We start from the raw sequence: 26,673 nt of genomic DNA, 5'->3' as shown, positions 1-26,673 counted from the left end.
TTAAGTTTGGTTATATTATGACATCTTGCGTTATTAATTTATTTACTTATTCATAAAATTGTAGGACTGTAGGTGCAAAGTACTTAATTTGCTAAGACTATTTGCGCACATTTGAGTTTCAAATTTGAAGAGTTATACAGGGTATTTTATCATCAAACACTCATTATTTTGTCAAGTATTAACTTTTTCAATTTTTTTTTTCAAAATATTTTGTTTCATACTTTTCTCAAACTGTATGAAATTTTTATTTTTGTCACCCTTTTATTTAATATGTAAGCCACTATCAACTTTTTATTTTCAAATGGAAACCTTTAAAATATACACAATTAATAGGGCTATTTTTTTTTATAAATTTTAACGTTGAAATTATTATTTTTCGTTAATTTTTTAGCAAGATATAGCTTTTCAAAGTTTGTTGGTTTTAAGATTTTATAATACTTCTTGTTTCATATCTCATGTGCAATAAACTCGTTTGTACCTGTAGTTACCTATGCCTAAAAACCGTAATAATCTGTAGGAAATACACCTATAAACCTCAAACTACCCAACTTTGAGTAGTTATAGTCACGGTTAAATTAAAAATAATAATTTTAACGTTAAAATTCAAAAAAAATAGCCCTACTATTTTATGAAATTTTAAATATAGATTGCTATTTATAAATCAAAAGTCAATAATGATTTCACTATTGAATATAAGGGTAAAAAAATAAAAATGGTTTTATATAATTATAGAAAAGCATGAAACTAAAAAATTTTGAAAAAAAAATTGAAAGAAGTTAACACTTTTTGATATAATAAGTGTTTAATGATAAAAGAATCAGCCTATATATGCAACTGACGCCCAGCAGTGATATTATAGTCATTTTAGGCCCCGCAATTTTACTCTGCCCTGAGCCCCGCAAATTATCAGGACGGCCTTGGTTTTATATCCAATACGAATATTATGTAATATATACATAATATGCTTCCATATTCTCTATTCAGTTCCGAATTCCAGATTATAATATTTCTTAATCCAAATAATCGATATTATTGATAATGAATAAATATATAAGTTTGTTATACAAATGTATACTTATAGTTTATTATAAATGTTACTTGGAATTTAGAATTTATGTATTTTATATATAAATTGTAATAAAATTGTCTATATTAGTCAATTTATGGTCTAGTAAATTTATTTTTAATTATCTGTGAAAAAATGTATACATTTAATTAAAAAAATTCATAATAAATTAGCGAAATCAAAAATATCTAAAACCATTTATATCATATACCACCTATAAAATCTAAATAGTCGTTATCTGCAATACAAATACAATTAAATATTTCAACTTTTTAACAACAGTTATTTCATCACAATAAATACCTAATGAATTATTTGGTTTCTTAATATTTTAATTGTAATAAATAAATTGTATCAAAATTTCAAGTAAACATCACTTATTAAATAAATTTAACTGCTAAATAAACACTTCTCAATTAATGAAAAACAGAACTTTAATTTACTAGTGTATGAATTGTGGTCCATTATGGGATGTTAATTTAAAATTATGTTTAACCCTAATTTAGATAAATTAATTATGTTATAATTTTTTTTTTGTAATGTATGATGATTGATAAGCCTCGATCATTGTGAAGGTTAGCAATCTCGCACTGTCTGACATCAAATATCCGAATAGAGATTTATTCCTTAGCAGCGTAACCCTATCAACACGTGGATACAAACACTTTGAGTGTAAGGCGTACAAAGTCGGTGAAATAATATACTGGGTGAACAGTTAACATTAATATCATGAAAAGCATTAGCGTTTAAGAATGTATTTTATTATAGCTTATATTATTTGAAATAATTACAAAACAACATTTTTTGAAAAAAAAACTATATTTCTTATCATTTTATAAGTTTTGATTTTTTTTTAATGACAACGTAGGTTTTTAATTTAATATCTTTAAACAAAATAATTTTCTAAAATGTTTATGTATAAAAATTGAATTTATGTTATTTTTAAAATGCGTAGATATGAGTGATATATAAAAGAATACTCCTATGAACTTTAAATATTTATAATTAACTACTTATTTAAAATTTAATTTATATACCTAAAAAATATTCAGCTTATACTTTAAAAATATGTGTTTTTGCTTGAAAAAGTAAGACTTTAAAATTATAACGATTATAATATATTTAGTTAAAAATATAATGATTTTGTAATGTAAGTAGTTATATAACTCATAATTACTGTTATGATTTTAATAATTTTTAATTCAACCGTAGACGATGCAGTACCTACAGACAATATGTTATTTGTTAATAAAAAAAGTGGTTTTTATTTGAAAAAAAAAAAATTTTTATTGAAACAAAACACTTTATAATAAATGGTATAATAATTTAAGTATTTGCAAACACAATGGTCTTAAAATTTTCTAAAATCAGAATTATTTGAATAAAAAAGAGGTGAGTAGTCTAAATAAGTAAATCACCCTCTATGTAATACACTAACTAGTATATTTATTATGCATAGTTTTATCTATTATTTTAATTGTATTGCTTTAAAAATGATAAATTTAATTGAAACGGATTTTGAATTTTGATTTTATTAGGTATTTAATTTCTACTTAGACCCTATACCATCCAATTATTACGGAAAGGTACACAGACGAAAACGAAAATAAACTATGACATTCTAATAAAAAATATTTTGAAAAACAACTTTTTAAACAGAGATGTATTTAAGGATATTTAAAATGTCTGCAGCTCATCCCTTCAAAATATCTGGGAACATATTTTTAAAAAGTGTTTTATAAATATTGGTATTATGTCTTAGCTATTTTTTTTCTATTAATATTCTTGGATATTATTATCAACGAATAAACTACAAGAACCTTTTTTGAAAACGTAAACGATGTTGATTAAGTTTTTGTAGAATTATTATTTTATAATTACTTTAATATTAGTTTATCATCAATACAAAAACAAAACATAATTTATTTTCAGTTATCTTATTGTAGGTACTAATTTTAGTTCTGCAAAAATAAAGTAAAAGTTTTTACGATAAAATTAGACCATTATAAGTAGTAAGTAGTCAAAATACTACTAATACATAATATGTTTCTATTCGTTAATACTTAATTATAATATATCATTTCATATCAGTACAATATACAGTGGATTCCACTAAATTTGGTCCCAATGTGACCACATTGGGATCAGCCCTGTTTGCCAACATTAAGCGATTGCTCATAAAAACCGAAATTAGTTGTTTTTTTTACTTTTATTAATTATTTGTATTGTGACCAAACCAATTTGCCCATATTAAGTGGATGCCCATATTAACCAGTGCCCACATTAAGCGTAATCCACTGTACATGTTTATAAATTTTAATGATTTTCCAATTTAATTCTAAAAATATATCATATTTTGTTAAAGTATAAGCTAAACAAATATTTTTATACTGGTACCATATTAAGATATTAATCTGTGATCCATAGTTAATAACTTAAGAAAAAAAAATTAAAATTAAATGAACAATTAGTTTTATTTAAATTAAGTAAAATATTAAATTTATCTTTCCACCCAAATTACTAAATAATTTTATACGCATTTTCTAATTTAAATAGATATCAGATATTATATACGTTTTATAAAATTCTAAATAAACACCCTACCTTAAAGTCTTCAGTAATAGTAGTCCACTATACCTTATTTCATGTATTTAATAAACTAAAAGTTAAAAGTTGTAAAATTGTATTTATTTATCATTTTTATTACAAAAATAAAAAATAGTTCAATTTTTCATTGTATATGATATTGATGTCCAAAAATGTGTCTTATAAAAAGTTGATTATTCATCATAAGTGTATGCAATTAGGTAAGAACTAAGTACCCATATGTAATGCATATTACAATAAATATAAATTTACCATACTGCACTATATTTATAATATATCAACGATTAAAATAAGTGCGTATTTACAATTAGACGCTTCGTATATACAGTACAAACTGTGACATGCGGACCCTGAATAAAACGTAAAAGTATACAATACGGAATTTTTCTATGGTCCCGACATGTTCCTATAGTTTTATATAGACGTTGAACCTCAATAAAACGGAACCTTCCTAACGCGGAAATGGAACGATTCTGTAGATCCCATGTGAATAAAAACCTTGCATAAGCCGGAAATATTGCACTTGTCACGTTACGTTGATATGAGTAATAATATGTAGGTACATCGTTTAACGATAATTAGAATAGAACTGCACTACATATATCAGTTAGGTAATTTGTATTTTTGGTTATCGTATCTACGATACAAACTTATCTCAAACTTATCTATAACGCGAAGTCGCCTATTTATAGTTATGTACCAATAGTCTCACACTGAACAGTTTTCTTTGTATATACAAAGTGACGTCCGTTCAAATCAGTGGTGGTCAAATGATTTTGTCATGAGGGGGGGCTAATTTTTTAATATGCTCAACTTAATCATTAAAGTATAATTTATGATTATGCACTTAGTACTTATGCCTAATATCAATTTTTTAAATTAAGGTAAATTAGTAGGTAATTTATTCATAACAACTAACAAGTGAGGAGTGTGTGGTTATTGAATATTCACGATAATTGAACGAGGTAATTCCCATATATTCTGTATAAATAACTTAATATTAATAATAATAACAGTCTTATTCCTAAAATGAGTTTAGAATCTAGATAATAATCGGGGACGTTATTTTAAGAAAAAAATAAAAAACAATTTAATACATTAACGTTATGGTGCAATATACATAAATTTAATTTGTTATAAATATTAAAGAAAAAAAGTCATGGGGGATCTACCCCCACTCACACGCGTTTGACCGCCACGATTCAAATACATAAAAACAATTCCAAAGTATACTTGTCAATCATTAAATGAAAAATATCAACTTATTTATAAAAAAAATTGATATGAATTTATAAGCCGGAATTTTTCCGTTTTATTCAATAATGCGGAAAACTGTTTAAAGCGGAATTTTTGGTTGGTCCCATGCTATTTCGCATTAGACAGTTTTCACTGTATACATATATATATATATATGCACATAACTTTAACAATAAAAATTGATTATACAGTGGATTTGAGTAATTTAATTATAATAATAATTGTAAAACATAAATAGAAAAAATTAAAAATATATACGCTTTATAAAATTCAACTATATTATTTACAGTTTAGTAAATACAAAATAATTATTATTTTACGGTTAAACATTAATGGAATGTCATTCGTGGTTCTTAACTCCTTCATCAAGTCTACCTACTTAGTTTTTTAAACCATCTATTATAATTTATAATATATTTAAACAAATATAAAATAAAACCTGTTAAAAAAAATAGAACGAATAACTTCTATATGTAATTTTTAATGGTAATTCCTACTTAATTTTTTTTTACGATATTGTAAATACTATAGAAAGCAGACTAAACTACTATTATAAAATGGTAGTTACTAGTTTACTACTAATGTTTGTTGTACGATATAATATTTTAAAAGCAATGATAATCATTACATTTAAAAACGACAAAAAACAGAGTTCAAATATTTATATCTTCTTCTTCGCCTGGCTCACACTCTTTAAGAGTTTTCATCACCATCACAAAATCTTTCTATTTTTTCTCAATCCCGGGCTAATTCTTCCCATTCTTGTACTTCCATTGTGTCAATTTCTTCTCCCACTACATCTAAAATTTTTTTTCTTGGTCACCCCTGGGTTTTTTTCCGTAGGCTACCACTCCAGGACTACTCTACTTATTTCATCCTCATTTCTCCGCTGTATGACGTGCTCTAACCAATGAATCATTTATCTTCTTATGAAGATTACTAGTTACTACTGATGCCATTTCCATTTCTTCCTTTAATTCTTTGTTAAATTTTCTTCTCTACGTCCCTTTTTCATTATTATATACTGGTTTACATATTAATATTAGGGTAAATCTTATTATTGCTGCGTACAGCCTTGCTTGAATTTTTTTCAAAAATATTTAGGATTTTAAGAACTTTCTTAGAGCAAATAATTCTGTTTCCGCTTTTTTTATCCTTAAACCTATCTACCTAGCCCGCAATGTTTTTTTAAACTCGGTAAGTATACCTCCTAAACACCGAAATTCATTGACCTTTTTGAAGGTTACGGATCCCATACAACTGTTGTCTAGCTCCCGCTCCCCCGTCTAGAAATTCCATTATTTAGGTATTATCCGCATTCATTTTTAATACGTTTACTTATACAAATATTATAAAATGTGATTTAACTTTTTTAAATTTTAAATTGTTAAAATTTATTTTCAAACACGATACGATATAAGATAAATTTATTTAAATAACAAGTCCTAATTGATATCTAAAATTCTAAATTGTAATTTCTTATTGGTACTTTATATGTATGTATTTCACTATTAAATAACGTAGACACATCCCTTAAAATCTATCACTCAACATTTTAATTTGTACACTATTTAATAATTTACTCCGATGAATCATTACGTACGACACATTAACAAATAAAACTTCAATGGACAAAATATAATTAATTTATGTATAAATTAATGAGCAAATAAAATCAGTCAAATATCTTAACTTCAAGCCCATATTAGACAATATATTAGACCACTATATGCAAAAATATCTTTAATTTTCTTTGTACTTCCTATCATAATAATACTATAGATTAAAAAAAAACGTATAATTTTTATGTACTTATCAAATTTATTTTCAAAGTGAATTATTGGACTATATATACGTCAGTAAAGTAAATTTCAATATAATTTATTTATTATTAATAATTGAATATGATATCTACTAGTAAAACATCATTTTATAAAACACACCGACAGATATTTAATCGTTTTGCTATTTAATATTTAATTGTATAAATTCAGGTATACAACTAATGGCAGGCACGTATACAAAATAAAATGTAGGAAGGGGGGTATAAAAAAGCAATACAAATTATACTGCAACATAATGAAACAATTTCTTCCTCGTTAGTCGAAATTATTCCGGTGGGGGGGGCGAACCCCAAACTTACCTCTGTATACGCGCCTGTGTAATGTATTAATTATTGATTAGATACTGTTATATTATCTTCTTAACTAGAAACAATTTCCATTGATTTTTTATTGCACAAATGTGAGTTGATTTTATTAACATGGCTAACTAATTATAACGACTATAATATATTTATTACATCCCTATATATATAATATATGACTATATATTATGTATATAAATTAAATAAAGATTCTGTATAATTATCTGTTATAAAACGAAAATTTAATATCAAATTAACAATTTTAAATCTAGGCAGTATACAATATTAATTAAAAAACTTGTTAACAAATAAATCCATAAAAATAAAATTTGAAATAGAGATATAAAAAATATATACATTATATTTTGTTCAGATGGTTTATGAATTAAATCAAGTTCAAAAATGGTAAATAAAAATCTAGTTAACTGGATAAATATGTTAATATTTTAAAATAACAAAATGAAACTTTAATCTTTGATCAATGCAATTCGCATTATTACCACACAATCATTAACCTTTAATTGTAAAATAGAGAATAATAACAAGAAATTCAAAATTATTTGGCAGTAACCAAAATATATATATTGTGTGTGTGTGTGTGTGTGGAAGCTTGCATGATAAATGAGGTAAGAAGTGTTTGGATTGCTAAATCAGGGACAGTACAAAGCTGATTACTAAATATAAACAAACTTTTCTTGAAAGCATGAAGGGGATGAAAATTGTACATAATTATATAACATGTTACAAAATCAAAACATAAGCAAAGACAAAAGTAAAGATCAACCAAACTTGCACAAAATTAAGATTTACATAATTTTCAGCACAATTTGTGTGAGTGCGAAGGTAATTAGTTAGTGTAGTTTAAGCACAATATACGACTTATGTTTTAGTAACTAGTAAGGTAGTAACTATAATAAATATCTAACAGATTATCAAATTTAAATTTAAAAGCTAAATTAAAAATTTATAAGATCTATACTTTGCATGTAAAATGTAATACCTAGCTTTCATTTTTCTCATAGGTGGAAATTTTAGTGAACATAAAGAAAGGTTTAAAAATTATTGGTTTGAATTTAGAACCCATTACGAGTATATGTATAAATAAATCCTAACCTATGGTCCCTGCAGCTCTGAGGTAATACTAAAAAATCAAACTGCCAAAATTCAAATGTTTCAAAATAATTTCCTTCGTAAAATTAAAAATTCACCACTTTATATGTCAAACCTAACATACATCGATTTAAAAATCAAAACTGTCTATGAAAAAGCTGCTATCTTTAATAAAAAATTCCAATCCAGACTCTCGTCTAATATCAACCTTCTCTTATCTAACTTTGCCACTTTCGCAATCACTGGCTCAAACATTTTTGGTGTCGTGACCTACAAAGGTTTGATGATTAAAAATTGTAATTAACAAAAAAATAAAAATAACAAGTTAAGGTAGTTTTAACACTAGGGGACTCCTTAATCCTTCTATCATGTATTTATATAAAAAATAAATATTGATATCACGTCATATGCTTATTGTTCCTTAAGTAACAGGTTATTTATACTTATAAATAAAATAATAATAAAAAAATAATAATTTCATTAAAAACATAACGAAATAACGAAATATACTTAGTGATATAGTCTGACAGACCGTCTCCGCTCATAATTGTTTTTCGTTTATAATGATTTATCATTGAATTCAAATTTAATACGCCCATTATGATATTATATTGAGTATTATATTCATAATAGTGATCTACTCAATGCCTAAGACATAGTAGAGCGGTACCCATTTGCTTACTTTTTTAAATTTAAAAGATTATTATTTTGTTAGTAGATAAAGGTAAACAGTATACAAATAATTATATCTAGTTTTATTAATACTTTGTACTTAGTAGGTATAGTTCTAAATATTCTAATATTAAAGTTAACCGTAAATATAATTCAATAAGCAGTAATAACTATTGATTTTGTATGTACCCCCTCAGATTTTCACTTATGATATACTTGTTTGAGTAATTATATAACTATAATTAGTTAGCCAATGTTAGAATGAATTCTACAATCTTTTAAATGTACAATTTTATTTTTGGTTACCTATACATTTTATTGTAAATATACTTTAAAGCTTATTATGTTGCCTATCATTTTAATAATCAAGAAAATAAATATTGACATTATAATATAATATGATAAAATAATTTTTGTTTCTAATAAATACACCATATAATGTTATATAAATAAATAATATTATTCGTTGAATTCGGTGTTTGAATTAAGAAGGACACAAGAAACGGAGTCTTTCTTCTTTTTAAAAGATATTTATAAGTACCCTTACCCCTTTCTATTTATATCCTAATAAATAAGACATTTAAATATTAGATAAGTACACACATTTTTTTTACAACTTTGCATCTCTCTTTTAATTTTTTCCCAATTCAAGCACTTGTCAAATATATACTATACTATACTTGGTAGTATTCTATATTTAACATAGTTGAATTTAAAAAATCAAGTATCTTATATTCTATAAAAGAAAAAAAAATCTTTGGAAATTAATACTTGTATTAAATACAAAATACTGTAAAAATAATTATCATATACATTGTGTACTACTAGTAAAAATTAAATAGGTACTTGAAATGTATTTCATGATTATTCTTCGAAATAGGTACACAGTAATTAAAATAACATTTAAATAAAATATATATTACCTAGATAATTTTTCAAATTGAATTAATAATGTTAAACTTTTTACATAATTGAAGATCAATTAGATTAAGACAGTAAAACTAAAAAGAAAATTTCATTATAAGAAGCTGTAAATATTAGAATTTTTTTTTTTCTTCATAAATCTAAACTTTTATGTTATTAACATATTATATATTCTCACTTGATCATATATATATTTTTTTTAACTAATTAAATACTATAATATATATATATACTATTATATATATATGGAATAATGGACAAAATAGAATAAAAATAAAATCATTCTAAAAATTGAAATTTTTTCTATAAAATAAATACATATAAGTTATATACTTGTATATTTGTATCTTGTATGTATATCATATTGAGTATTACACTTATATTAGTTAGGTATATTTATATTATTTCTTTTAAATTATATAAGTCTATTATTAGTATTATAATTTTTTTAATATAAATAAATAATTATGAACACAATTCAAAAGTAATTCATGTACTAGCAAATTTAAACCGTTATACCATGTTTTTTAACTATCGTAAAGAACTTATCTAAACTCTAAACCCTATGACAGTTAGTTTATTCATATCATAAATATTTTAACTGAAAACTTATTCTAAAATCTATAAAATTAATAAAGTTTTTAGAATAAGTTTTCAATCACATATATTTACCTATATTACTTATATATACGTCTATATTGAACAAAAAATAATAATAATATTATGATTACCTACCAACAGAAAATAAAATACTTTATGAATGACTTATTAGAATACAATTATTTATATTAGTTATCAAAATAAGTATATGTGTAGGTATACTGTATGTTATAACTTATATAACTTATAATCATACATATACATCTTAAATAATTATATTATGTATATATTTCATAAAATTTAAAAAAAACTTACCAACTCAGATAAATGTTAATACAATTTTAAAAAAATTTGCTATTGACCATTGTAACTAATAAATGTTTAAATGTATGCACATACCTTTTATTTGTTTCATTAGATAAGATATTCTATTCTAGATAATTTAGACAATATTTTTAAAAAACTTATTTTAAAGAAAAACGACAGATTTCGTATAGCGTTTTATAGTATGTTACACAAATGATAATTTGGTTTAGGTCAATCAGTCTTTTATAGGTTCATAACTGAGTGAGAGGAAACAAGCTAATAATGGTAATGCGAGTTTTTTGTGTGCATTAAAACCGGCTATATTTTATTCTATAAATTGTATTAAATGCACTCTTCCCTGTAAGAAACATCTTCCCCCTCTCAAGTAAATTTCAGGGTGTTTTCTATGACCATTGACCACTGAATATTTTAAATTAATTATACTGAAACTGTTTATAGTACCGTTCTACAAGAAAAATATATTACTTCAACAACTGAAATATCTTGATCATATTTTTTTATCATTCTGTATCTATTTATATTTATTCCATTCAGTCACGGTACAGATATCATTAACGTTAAAAAGACGTTATGCCTACAAGTGTTATCTCTGTCTTATATACATAATACCATTGGTTATAAATACTATTATAATATATAATCAATGATAATACATACAATATGGACAATTTTCGTTCAGCAAAATTCATATTGTGATGTTAACTATAATATAATATATTAAAGTAAATATTCCAATTATTAAATTTAAATGTAAGAATATTATCTAGGAAATATTCTTTTATTGATATTATCATTTTAAAGTGAGCTATACCTATGTAAAATATTACAACTTTAAAATGATAATATCAAAAATGCATATAACATAATATTCTTATCTTTAAATTTGATGATTGGTAAATTTACTCTAATATTAAAGCTAACGTCACAAAATTTTTCTCCTGAACACGAATTTGCTATGATGTACTTTAGTGAGACAGAGACGACACATGTGGTTATAACGTCCTCTTAAATCATATAAAAATATAACTTACAAAATAAACAAATATAAAAATAATATATAAACCCCTAAATTAATTTCAACTAAAAAATGAAGAGTCTTGAGATCATATAGTTTTTAATTTAAAATTTCATGAAACATAATATTATTTTCATATTTTAATGTACAGGTACATATTAAAGTACTTGAGTGTGTTATTTATTAGTTGTTTTACATTTGTTTAATAAAATATGTTTGTGTGATTAATTAAATAGATACTATATAAATATTACTAAATATTACATCTTAATTCGAAATTTATTCAAAAAATCTAAAAATAAGAAATCTACTATTAAAATGCGTTGGTAAAAAAACTTTATTTTATACTCTTTGAAAATAATAGAAGAATTATTACAGATTTTTCAATCTATATTATAATAATAAAGGTTAAGAATTTGTTTTTTGTTTGAACTCACTAATTTTTGATACTATCAGTCAGATATTAAAATTGATTATGCCTTTGATAGCCTAATTTTTGAGAATTTAACAACACTCTACGGCCTTTAGAAACCAAGCGAAAATTAAAAATACTCTGAAAAAACTCCAATTGAAAACTAAGTAAAAGTGTGGATGCGGGCGATGCGACGTGGTGGGTCAGGGGCTAACAAATGTCCACAATTTTAGTTATAGATAAAATACATTTTAAAAATTCTTATATAAAATGTGCTGTTTTTTTTATAGACAACGACGTACGCACAAAAATAGCTAATTAATTATGGATGGATTAAAAATTTCAACATTATAACAGTATAATTTAGGCATTATACGATTATCTTCATCCATTATAAATTAAAGGTAAATTTTATTGATTCAAGAAGTTGTCTACTTCAAACGAAATTATGAATATTTAAAGATTAAAGTGTTACACAATTTTTACGTTTCATAATATACCAGATTTTTTTTCTTAATTTAAATTACTAATGAAATTATACTAATCACTGGCTAGTTACAAGATGAGCATTGCAAGATGAGTAGTTTCACATTAACATAATATTATCCATTGACTGCAGTCCCTATATTATTTGAGCTGATTTGTTTACCCAGTAATTTCTAAACTATATTTTGCTAATTTCCGTTAATGGATATTGATCTTTTAAAATTTTTAATATAAGAAATAACAGAAAAATGTACGATTACTGTAACTAAAAAGTTTCAAATACATTAATTTTACTACTTTTTATATATGGAAAATTAAATAACATACTATTACTCATAAATTAAATAGAACCTAAATAATAAAAATATACTGCATAATTTAATATTTAATCACTGAAGAATTAAAAAATAACATAAATATACAAATAAATGAATATACACATAAACATTGTCATTCAAACTAAAATTGTTATTAAACTTTTATAGATATTTGAAGTTAAAATGTTGACAAAATTAAATATTTAAGCAAAACATAGCGATTATAGTTATGTTGTTGTAATTAAAAAATATTATTGATACTTTTTCATTTAATAGGTATTACTAAACATAATGACATTTCAAAACTATATAGTATTATAATAATTTATAATATAATAAATATTATGTTTTCGACAAAAATTAATTTAACCTTCTTACTGTTAGTAACATACTAAAAGCAAAATAAAATACTATAATAACAATATAAATATACTATAAAATATATTAAGCAAAATATACTTATAGTTATTATAGACCATCTCCGCGCAGAATCGTTTTTGTATGCAATAGTTTAATCATTGAATTCAAACTTAATACGACCATTTCAGTGACGTGAGATTCACTTGATACAGCAGAACGGTTTCCTACTTGTCCACTTTCTTTTTAATTTAACGGTTCATTAAAATATAATATACCAATCTAACCAAATCTATTAAAAGATTTTTTTTTAAATGAGTAAGCTTACATTAAACTAACAAGTTACCAAATGTAATCTGATTATGGAATATAGATACTGTATAAAAATAAATAGACATTTACACTTACAACGTTTTTTAAAAACTATAAAAAATTAACTGCTCGTTACACATAGAATAATATACAAAAAAAAATTAAATTTATATCTACAATATTTATATTTATAGTTGTATCATTTGAATACTTCATATTTTAAAAGATAAAGAAGAAACATAGAGACTTCAACGTCCGTTCCATAAAAATATTATTTGAAAAATGCAAACATTATACGTATATCTATAAAGTTAAAAATTAATGACAATTTAAATATTCCTAAAATTTTCTGCTTAAGAGTTTGAACTTAAACTGCTTTAATTATTCATTTAACTTGCTTTACCTTTAAATATTTTGAATAGTAATTATTTTTCATGATAAACCCTTTTATTTAAAAAAAAACTAAATTGAGTTAAACCCTTTAAAACTCAATGTACATGCTATATGCTATATGCTACATGTACTGCTAATAAAGCATCAAGGTCTTCTACAACATTGGGATAGTAAAAAAATATAACGTTCATTGTTTTACCTATTTTTTCCGCATCTACAATAATAATATCCACCACGTGCATAGTGCATACATTGTAAACAAGGTAAGCCAATGACCTTTATTATTGAAGTCTTAAGCTATAATACAAAAAAACAGTTCATGGTTTATACACACACATTCACGCACATATATATATACACCAATAATCTTTTCAGTTGAATAATCTCTTAAGAATTTGTTGATATAATAGCCAATATGCACACATGAAATATTTATCGATATACATTTTGACCGAGCACCGAGATCGTACATTTTAAGTTTAGAATAATTTATTCAACTGGTTTTATATTATAGTTATCAGGAAAAAAAACAAAAATGTTTTCTATTCATTGATTTAATATTTAAAAAAAAAATGTACATAGTTTCTTTCCGTTTTACAATTACCTATCCACCTAATGTGAATTTATCGCATTTTTTTTCTATTAATATTATTTAAAGATCAAGGACTAACTTGTTTTATTCCCAATTTTGTTTATAATTCCTTTAAAACTAAGCGCAACATTACTCATATTATGTGCATTTTATTATGATCTTCACAAAACTATACATAATACCCTATCTAATTCATACAACTTTTGGTAATTTATTGTTAATACAATTTTTTTTTGTTTTATTAAGCTACAGTAATTCCAATTTAAATTTATTAATTGGTTATTTTAAAATAAATCCATAAATAGTATAGGTAGTGCACGTATAATGTAGTGAACAAAAAATATGAAAAATATGATATAATTATTGATAGAACGAAATGAGGTTAAATTTGAATAACATCCGACTGTACATAATAATATTTGTATGCAATTTAGACTTCCTTTGAACAAATTATATAGTATAAGTATATAGTTTCTAAACATCTTATTGTTTTTTTTTTTCAATTTATTATTTAAAATGTAACCATTTAAACTACAAAGTATTATAGCGAGAGTAACTGATTCCTTTTCCCTATTTTAAGACACACCCAAAGTAACTATTAATAAAATAGTAACTAATAAGTTAAATTTTAATTCAAAGATAATGATTATTATCAAAAAAAATATTGTATTAAGGAAACAGAAGGATCAGCAACTATTTCTAAAGATATTTTATTTAACATCATAAGTACTTATATTATTATTTATAGAATTAGGATATTTATGCACTAAAAATGCTCTAATATGTATGCACTTATGCACTAAAAAACAGTTAAATATGCACGAAAAGTTGCATTAAAAAATAATGAAATGTGGACAAAAAAAAAATGCAATAAATATATAGATAAATTTAATTCTTAGTAGAATTTAAACGAATTGGGTGGGTACTATTGTTATGTGCTCGTTATATTAACTATTGTCTATTAGATTTTTGAATTTCCTTATTTAATATACAAAATTAAATATAAAAAAATACATTTTAAAAAGAGTTACATTAAATAATTATTGTTTGTTAATGTTTCATTGTAAACCTTTGTCTATTTTGTGCTAATACGTTTTTGAATTTATTAGAAGAAAAATCTCTAAAACAAAACTCGCAGTATAGGTACTCTACATTGGTCGTAGACTAGACTCAGTGTTTCCCAACTTCTTTTACTCGTAGAACCTTTGCAGGAACTTGAACGTTTTGTGGAACCCCTATATAATTTTTGGGGCTGTTCAATGTTCAAATCATAATTCAAATCAAAAATATAATTAATTAATTAATCACGGAACCCTCGACACCAACTGACGGAACCCTTAGGTTCCGCGGAACGTCAGTTGGGAAACACTGAACTAGACGGCAGCTAACTTCAAATTATTAAATGTTCTATTAAAATATTTGATAAAATTGCAATGGCTCGCAGTTTTAAAATAAGTTTTGACTGTGAAAATTAACGAGGTTTATTGAAATTATATTTCAGTAGGTTTATTAATTTATTTATTCGTTTATTTTATTTATTAATATTATAACTACTTGATAAAAGTTGATATCTATAATTTTTGTAAAAAATGTTTAGTTTAACTTATAATTTTAAGTTATAAATCAATACCGATATACCGTAAAATGATGTGTAAATCTAAATATTTTTCAAAAATGTCATTGTGTATAAAAAATAATAATATATGGATTTATAATGAATAAAAATTTCAGTCTATTCAGTTAAAATTGTTATTTCACGTTTGAATATCCATTTGGTTTCATAATTTAAAATTTCATGATTTATGAAAAAAAATGTGACTGTATTTTCGATATTTATAAATCACTGTAAGACAAATTATGGAAGAACCTTGTATTAAATGTTTAAGCCTTAAGTAACCGTAGTGCTCATGGGTTATCCATGAATCAATTCAGTTATAAATGTATGCCCTCCTCCGCCTCAAAATTAATTTTAGATCCTTGACGCTGTCAACCAATAGAAATTCATCAAATTTTAATTTATCTAAACTAAAAAAAATTGATAAAACATTCCTCAACAGACAATCGCCAAATGTATAAGCTTTGGGAGCCATGTTAAACCAGTAAAATTACTACAAATTAAAGTTGCACTACTTGGTACCCTAAATGGCTGCCACTGTTGGGTACGAAATCGAAAACCATTGAACTATTTGAATTAAGTTTTTTTGACAATTCAAATGTCTATAAATAGTTTTAAAATTGGTATATTTTAAATATTTTAACATATCTATAAAATGTTAATTGTGAATATTAAGCAAAATATTTCAATCTCTCAGCAGTAATTTTTTTTTCTTAATTAAATGATTTTTTTTTAATTATAAAAAAAACTAAATCGATTTTATCGAAAATTAGTGTTACTATTACACATTTTCCTCTTCCGACTGTGCGTTGATAATGTTTCTCAATATCAAGAAAAATTTAAAAAGTTTTCTAATTTTGATTTTTAAAGGTACCAACTATATTAAATTTTCTACCAAAAACCATAATAAAGTTTGAAAATTGATGTAAATTTTCTGTTCGAAAATATGATAACATACAATTTTTTTTTAAAAACTCGCTTTATTCAAAAACCAATATATTCTAGCTCCATTTAAAACGAAGAAATCTAAAATTATGTGAATCCGTAAAATAAAATAATACAAATATTAGCTACCTACCTCTTAAGATTACACTGTTTATATATTGAAACTCAATCAATAATAATGTATGTTAATAATGTAATATCATTACAGTTCCATAAAATAACAAATACTTGTAATGAGATTTTTGTTTAATTTATTATAAACGTATAATAATAACGTAAAATACACACTTAAATTTATAAATATATCATATATATAATGAACATAACTTAGTATCTATAAAAATAAACAACTTTGGTTATATTAATTTATTCTATTGGTTCTCGGTAACTTTGAGTTTAAAAACTCTTCATTATTTAGAATTTGAAATTGCCAAAACACAAGTTCTTATAAGTTGTAAAATTAAATGTAAATTATTTTAAAAATATTGAGAATTTTGTGTATCAATATAGATTATTAAACGATAGTTACCGAGAAGAAATTTTATTAATAATTTGATTAGAAATAAAAAATAATAATTTGAAGGTATGCAATCATTAAGTTAAATAAATAGTAATATTTTTAGATGTATAAAGGGTGATTCTTTTATCATTAAACAATCATTATTTCAAAAAATAATAATTTTTAATTTCATGCTTTTCTACGACTATAAAATATTTTATTTTTTTCTCCTTTATGTTTAATAATTAAATCAATCAACTTTTGATTTTCAAATTGCAACCTATGTTTAAAATATTATAAATTCATAAAATAGTAATGCTATTTTTTTTATGAATTTTAACGTTAAAATAATTGTTTTCATTTAACCGATAATGAGTTATAGCTGCTCAAAGTTGAATGTGGTTTAAGGTTTTTAGGTGTTTTTTCCTACAGGTTATTATGGCTGTACTAAGATACAAACTTCATAACTGCGTCGATAGTCGATAACGAGTTAAAGCTTATAATTATATGAAACAATAAGTTTTATAAAAACAAAACCTGCCCAAATTTTAAAAGTTATATCTCGCTAAAAAATTAACAAAAAATAAATTGAACGACAAAATTCATAAAAAAAATAGCCCTATTAATTTAGTTTATTTTAAATATATATATTAGTATTTGAAAATCAAAAGTTAGTGGTTTTACTATTAAATAAAAGGGTTAAAAATATAAAAATTACATATAGTTTGAGAAAAACATGAAACAAAATATTTTGAATAAAAAGAAAATGGTTGGATAATGAGTGTTTAATGATAAAATAATCACTCAGTAAATATTTTAATTTGAAGACCTATATTTAATTTAATGATTGCATATACATTATTTTTTTTATAATTCAATTATATATACCTCTAAAAATATTATTATTTAGTATTTATACTTCTTTGATAATTAGTGCATGTACATACAACTATAATTTTACATGGTTATATAAAATTTAGTTAATAATTGTTTTTTTTTTTATCAAAAGTTTTTTATATTGAGTTCAATAGTTTAGAAATAAATTTTAATTAATTAAAATATTAATCAGTTATAAAAATGCCATGCAATACAATTAACGTTAAACTTAATAATTTATTCTCAAAACTTGATTTGCTAAATTATTTTATGCTTTAATCAAATATGACAAAATTAAATATTATTAGAATAATTTTATTTAATAATAAGAATTTATAACATATTAATATTATTCATGACAGTAAGTTTAGAAATTACAAAAAATAAAATAAAATAATAATCTTGTATTTATAAAAACAAGAAAAACAATTATATATTTATACCATAATCAATATATGTATGACTTAAATTTAGGTTTTTTTTACTTAATGTAAATTAAAAATACAATGTACAGTATACATAATAAATAGTTTACTTACAACTGACGAATATAAAACTATAATTTAATGAAGATTTATATCAAGGTGTTATATTCAATACACATACTTCTTCATGAATATACCTAGTATTAACTGAATAGACCAAGAAGCTCGCTACTAGATAATAAAAATAACGCCACAAAATAATGAAAAGAAGTGGGAAAAACATTAAAAAAAAAAAAACCCAAGACTATTATAAAATTTTGATTCATTTTAATAGACAGGTAGTACTAGATACGTGTATTTTTTTTTTATCAATGCATTGATTTCAACCGTGAATAATTTTAATGTCACTTAAAAAGTTATATGTACTATTTTTATAAACCTATATTTATATATATATATGTATTTATTTATAAATATAAATGTTTGATGTTTAATAATTTATTTATGTTAAAAATTAAGTACACTTAAACTTAACACTAATCATATAATACGCATGTATTAGCATATGTGCAGATAATAACATAACTTATTGATGGATTTATTGCTGATCCTGGTCAGTAAAATGGCAATAAATTTACGAGTAGCATGTAAAATATTCAGATTAAAATTCTTAATTACGGAGTACCTATACGTAATAATTATAAACCAACCAGAACAATTTAAATTAAAAAAATGTATTCTAATAATTTATAAAAATCCTCAAACATTGATAGATTAATAGAAATAATAATACAATAACCTCATCGTAAAAATTGGAGGAGACTTAAATAATTTCAAAACTCCTACTGTCCGATAACTCTATAAAGAAATAGAAAAAATTTAATCTTGAAATTAAAAATGTATTCATAAAAATGTCAGTCTACTATAACTTCACAACTCATCTAACTTTAATACTCAAGATTATTTATGTATCGCTAAAAATCAAAATGTTTTACTCTAAAACTTTCAAAAAATTATTCTACTCCAGAATATGAAATCAAAAATGTGTATCATTATTCAAAAAATAAAAAATTATATTTTCTTTAAACTGTTGTTTGGTAATTACTTCAAATTATGTAACAAGATATATCCAAAAACTTTAATATTTTTTTATAAAATAATGACCATTTTCTGTTAAAAACACCATTCTTCAATATGCTACAAAGGTTTTGATCGACCAAACGATCCAACTGGACGAAGTTTTGGAGTTTCTAATTTTTACGGTTATACTGATTTATTATAATATTATGTTAAGATCGTAGGTGTTTCGAAAATGTTACGACTTATAAATATTTCAGTTGAATATAATATATATATATTAGCTATAAAACTACTACCAACCTAACACATATTATTACATATTATTACATATTATATCATAATAATATATCAATGAAAAAGGTAAAAAAAATAACAGTGATAATACTTCGTTAATTGAAATAAACCTATCAATCAAATAATAATTTAAGCCTTTGTTTCTAAAATTATTAAATCATTCTCCATTCTATGAAATTAATTGCTTATAAACATAATATATTATATCCATTATCGTTATAACTTTGATATTGAACACCGTTGCATAGTGAGTTTAGATTATTTAAATTACATATGTAAATCAAGAATATTAACTTTTCAATTTTCCAACGACATTATTTCTTCAAAAAAAAATATAAAATATAATTTATAATCTATTTAATTATTTTAGCATTGAATAACGGTACATTCAATTTTTAAAAAATATAATGTTTATAATAATTATATATTTTGTTTCGTATTATTTTTACCGTTGGTATTGAACACGTTATATTTTAATACAACATACAGTACAAATCCTGGACGATTTAAAAAGAAAAGAAATACTTTTTTATAATGTTAATATAGATAAAAGATACTTATAAATTATCTAAACAGTTTGGGGGTCCTTAAATTATTTTTATTTTTATGTACTGATTTTCTGGATTCTAGATTTTAATTATTTTAGTAACTATATACACTATACAAGGCAAGCAGCTAAGGTCGCTCAGGATACGTCTAAGTGAGCAATTCTGCATACGAAATAAATCAGATGTTTATAATAACTGTTGGCACTATTCCAATCATTTGTTGTTGTTTTTTTTTAACAAAATCAATTAATGAAAAAGGATAACGAACTTGTTATTATTCTAGTGCATTGTATAAGTTTTAAAATGTTTGAAACCAAATATGGATTCAAAAAGAAACAATAAGTGGTGTGTGTGGATAGGTCAGTGCCGTCAAGAACGCAACGTATACAATGAATAGCAAATAAAAATAATTAACATTTTTTTCTTTTACAACCAAAATATAATAAATTCAAAACAGCCAAAATAATATTTTTTATATAAGTTCTTGATTGTTAACTGTTATTATAGCAAAACTATATTAAAGCAATAAATCTCTAAAATAAATTTTGATGAACCACTTTTTACGTTTAATTTATGCAACTTTCAACTTAATTAAATTCTGTCAGTTTAAAATTTCAAAACTTTCAAGTTTTTAAAATATAAAATATTATCTTATACAATTATTTCTCTAGTTATTCTATAATACAATACGATATTATTCATAACATATTTTATAAAAATATCTTAAATATCCTTGGATGTACAATCGTGTAACATAATTCAAGATAATTATGTTTCTGTGAAATTATTGTGTCAAAACACTCAGTGAAATACAGATATTCACTATGCGTTTGAGCAAAATATATCAACTTACAATATCATAAAATATTTTTCCAAAAGGAGTCAATTCTACACATAACTACATAAGTAATAAGTAGATGTATTAGATATTGGACACTCAAACCTCGTTTAATCTTAAACCATAAACCTTTAAATATAGATATGAACTGCAGACTGCAGTGTATAGATAGATAAAACCAATACCTACTTATATCAAATTAAAGAAAAAGACTATACCTCTCAGTTGCATGCCCAGAGGAGGGAGGTTAGGGTTTATATCCTCCCCCCCATAGACTTTTTTTTGCTGACTTTCGAAAAACAAATTATTAGATATTAGAGTTGTTACTTGTTATAAAGTCATTGCTTTTTATTATAAGTAATAAGTTATTGATTATAAATTATATATTTATTATAAATTATAATATATACATTTTATTATAATTATATATACTTTATGTTCTCTCATTCTCTGCCTATTTAATTTTATAATGCAATTTTTTGCAATTTTTCACGTTTTTGGATATTTTTATTTTTTTAAATATGGTATTTTAATGAACAAAATACTTAACTAAACTAAATTAATTATTACATAAATAGATTATTTAACAGCGGAAGTTAATTTAATATATAAAATTTAAATACATATGTAACTTATTTCGTTTATTTTAGGAAAAAAAGCTTTCTTAAAAGTAATACCATCAAAAATAAATAAATACAGAAAAAATATACCTCCCGATTCCCGAACCTATTATTACAAGGTCGGAAACATGGTTATTGTTGCAATTTGCTATGCAAATTAATTTTGAAATTTTTTTAATTGTGTTTAAAAGTTTAAAAAACGATGTTAATCCTCATCAGTGTGAAAAAGCTGAAACAACTTATACAATATAATGCAGCCAAATGTGGTTTATAGTATTCATACATTTACACTTATCTGAGTTATCCATTAATCTTACAAACTTGGAAGAATCGAATTGTGAGCTACTCAATAGTATGAATAGGTTTAGAAAAGCTGAAGATATTTTAACAAATATTCCGGATACAAACAGGACAACAAAACTATAGACAAATGTATGTATAATGTATACATAATTGAAAAAAAATAAATCATATAACTACTAAATAGGATGTATATCTATTAAATCTTACTATAAAGTCATGTCGGATAAAGTAGATGTTTATTTAGATATAACGCCTAAATTATTGAGGTTTTTTTAATATGCACTAATAACTAGAGTAGTAGAAGTAAAACGTGTTTTTTCTTTGTACAAACATATTTTAAGTAATAAAAGATTTAATTTTAATAAACATAATTTGGAAATATATTTAATTATTAATTTTAATTCAAAAAAGTAATACATTCATCAATTTTTTTTTTAATTGATTTAATTATAATTAAGAATTTAAAGTTTTTTTTTTATATGACTTGTATTTTTATTATGCAATTTATTATGTGATTTCTATGTATTTTTTGGTATAACTATACAGTTTTTGTGTGTTTTTAATGGAATTAAATCCTGTCTTTTTTTATAACATATATCCCCCCATCGAAAATTCCTGGGCATGCCACTGATACCTCTCATCTATTCGTCTATTTAAATTATTAAAAATTATTAATATAACAATTTCTAAACAATAAAAGTCACAATAAGAACATACCTACAAGTACTTTAAAGAACACAAACAAACGTTGAATCACCAGCACGCTCTTTTATACAAAATGTCCCTCCCTTTGCCGACTATGTTATTGGCAAGTATAACACAGCAATCTAAACAATGCATCTGATGATGTTCAAGGATTTTTTTAAACATCGTATTGTTTCCGTCACTATTATCAGAAATTGATAACAATAATCCATTATCTAGTGAATTATTTTCAAATAATTCGCTGATATTTGTTTCAGGTTATGTTAGCGGATATTTAGTACATCGTAGTCAGTTGCAATTTTATGAATATTGTCTGACTCATTTCCATTTTCTGCATTATTTTTAATTTATTTTACACCAAAACCAAATAATGATGATTGATCTTTACTTTTTTCATTTTTAAATACATTTTTTTAACTAATAATTACATTTTAAAATTCACTGTTAAATCACAAGTCACAAACTCACAACGCATGAGAATAATGATTTAATAAATCATAGTGTACTATCAATATCGTACACGACGCACACAATAAAATATCTAACGACGAATACAGTCTAAACAAATGTTTCTGAATTTTTCTACTTTATATGTAATGAGATAATAAGACAGTATGTTAGTATATAATCTTTATTATACCTAGTAAATATAAAATAACTTTAAGTCATAATTGCTTATAATCACGTCAATATTTTATCGACGCCATTAATCCAGAAAATCGGTCACCGTCCCATCGTTGTAGTTATCAATGATTGATATAAATTAATTACACAACTACCTCTTCATTTTCGGTGGGAGGGGGTGAAACCCCTCAAAATGTATACGATACGTACCTCTAATTAGGACAGTGGTAAACTTTCCCGATTTTTAAAAATAGTAAACTCTCCCGGGACAAAATTATGGTTATATCTACGTATCACAAATGAAATTCGGTCATTTTTATTAAGTAATCGATAACATAAGATTTAGGGTTAGTCTCCAGAAACCAATATAGGATTATGATTTATTATAACTTAAGCCTTGAACTCTTAATTTTATTCGATATTCAAAAATAAATTTAATTTTCTGTTGCAATAATATTATAGGAAATTCTAAACAGATATGGAAAAAAATTGTATGACTTACTCACACATAATATTTACAATAATTGTACTTATTCTATACCATTTTGCAACCACAAGGTTTAAAATAATGATAAAAAGTTACACTTTAAAGTTTAAATGTATTTCATTACTGCAGAAGTATGAAATCAACAAGTTGAATAGCTTAAGTTCTCCTATACAATATTTTTACTTCATTTAAATTATATCAACGATGATAAACATTTTGCTTTCGATTTGTCGAGTACAAAATAATTTACAATAATGAAATACGTTTATTACACGGATAAATAATACCGACATACCGTTGTGTTCAAACGTGGGTCTTAGACGGGTCAAAAGTACAACATTCACAAATACTCAAATATTAAACCCATATCAAATACAATATATAATAATGTAGGCTCTTGCGATTCTGATTTACGAGTATTGTATTAAATTTCCTATGGGTAGTATCATATATAGAAAAAAGCTACCGAATTCGACCGTTTCCGCGTCATCGGCCGCGGGCCGCCGCAAACGCTCAATATAATTTAATGTGAGTCGCCTAATAATATATTATATTGTATATATAAAACATTCCGTCAAGAGCGTCGGTGACGGGGATTTCGACCACTTTCTGCGGGGTGGGTTGAAATGTACGTCGAGGAGCGGTCCGTTCGAGGCGGCGGCGGCGCCTCGGTTTTACGAAAATTAATTGGTGTAGGTCACTGTCAAGCGCGTAAATCGATCAGAGCACCATAATATATTATATGTTATATGTGTCTGGGGCCGCGTTGATAAATTGCATAAATTCGGCGGCGGCGCTTTGCCGATAATATTAATGATGGCACGGCCGTCCCGTTCAAAGCGGCGGTCGCGGACTCTCGCGCAGTCCGAGACGTGCGGCGCGTATAGTATTATATAGACGAGACGTATAGATGATGTTGTATGTATAAAGAAGACGCGGCGTGAGTGCGGGACCGCAGCGGATGATTAATGACGGTCGGGCGCGTGAGAGCTTTCGAAAGCAAAAGTTTGTGTTTATATATAATATATATGTATATGGGCACACCTGATGTAAGTGGGAGTTATTCTTTCACCTCAGTCCCACGGTGCAGTATTATGCGTATATATATATATAGACAAGGGGGGCCGTATTTTCTATACGCTACACCCCTCGCCACACCTTCGCCGACCACCCGAACTGGTCTAGACTTATACGTGTGACACGAGATCATATACATGGTATATAGTATACACAGTACATATATACGCGTGTACATAATATATAGTAAGTGCGTTTACGGCGGCAATCATTATTCATGTCGTCTGCCGCCCGAATGAGCAGTCCCCGGCGTCCCCACCCTCGAGGAAATATGCTCTACACCACGCTGCAACCGACGACGACGACGACGACCGCGACACATTACGATAAAGCTTATTGTACGCGCGGTTATATATATTTATGTCAGTTCGTGAACCGTGATATATAAATTATAATATGTATATATATATATATGCAGAGGAAGCTCTCGCGGACAATTCAAATCGATCGGATCGATCGGAGACAAAAAAAACTATCAAAAACTCAAACTATAGAAAAAATTATATTTTATTTTATTCGAATTCAATATATTTTTAGTATTAAATATACTTAAATATACCTACATATTATTATTCATTGGAGTTTTTAAAAAAAGTACTTATTCTATTGTTATAATTAAAAAATGCTATTACGTACCGTTACATCCTGGGATTTGACTTCACGAGTTTCTAAAAAAAATTGTTGGTATTTTCCTCTCCGACTTGTTCGACAAATAAATTGAGAACATGGTTAAAAATAAGATTATGAAAAATAAAATAATAAAATTTAATTATTGTAAGACCTGCTTTGCGGAAACAGTAGCAGTATTACACATGTCTTCTCCGATAATGATGTTTTGTGTTTTTTTTATAACGCCTTGGTCAATTGACTGCAGTTTAATGTCGTGTTTGATGGCAGATTAACCACCCATATTGCCCTCAGTTCACGCAAAAGAATTATAGGATGCACAGAGCAATTATTGACAAAGTGAAGTACTTTTCTCCACTAATAATAAAACATTATATTATACAAGTCGAAAATCCAATATTCATAGACAGTCACGGTGGATAATGTCCATCAAGCTTTTCTACTAAGTATATGCCTAGCTACGTGACTGGTAACAGTTCCGCTTTTTTTCTTCTTGAAATGTCTTTGTTTTTCGATT

The 26,673-nt window shown here is 24.7% G+C and overlaps 1 protein-coding gene across 1 annotated transcript in view; it reads right to left on the bottom strand.

Moving 5' to 3' along the window:
• The window catches only part of LOC113553026 (follistatin-A), a 77,955-nt gene extending 58,869 nt beyond the window's left edge, over window positions 1-19,086 (bottom strand). Inside the window, exon 1 of the mRNA XM_026956137.1 lies at window positions 19,068-19,086. The gene's annotated coding sequence lies outside the window, so the exon portion shown is untranslated. The remainder of the gene's footprint in view (window positions 1-19,067) is intronic.
• Between the last annotated feature and the right edge of the window lie 7,587 nt (window positions 19,087-26,673).

The sequence above is a fragment of the Rhopalosiphum maidis genome, chromosome 2 (assembly GCF_003676215.2).
Source record: "Rhopalosiphum maidis isolate BTI-1 chromosome 2, ASM367621v3, whole genome shotgun sequence".
NCBI lineage: Eukaryota > Metazoa > Arthropoda > Insecta > Hemiptera > Aphididae > Rhopalosiphum > Rhopalosiphum maidis.
Note: the sequence above shows the minus strand (reverse complement) of the source record. Positions and strands in the feature narration are given on the sequence as shown.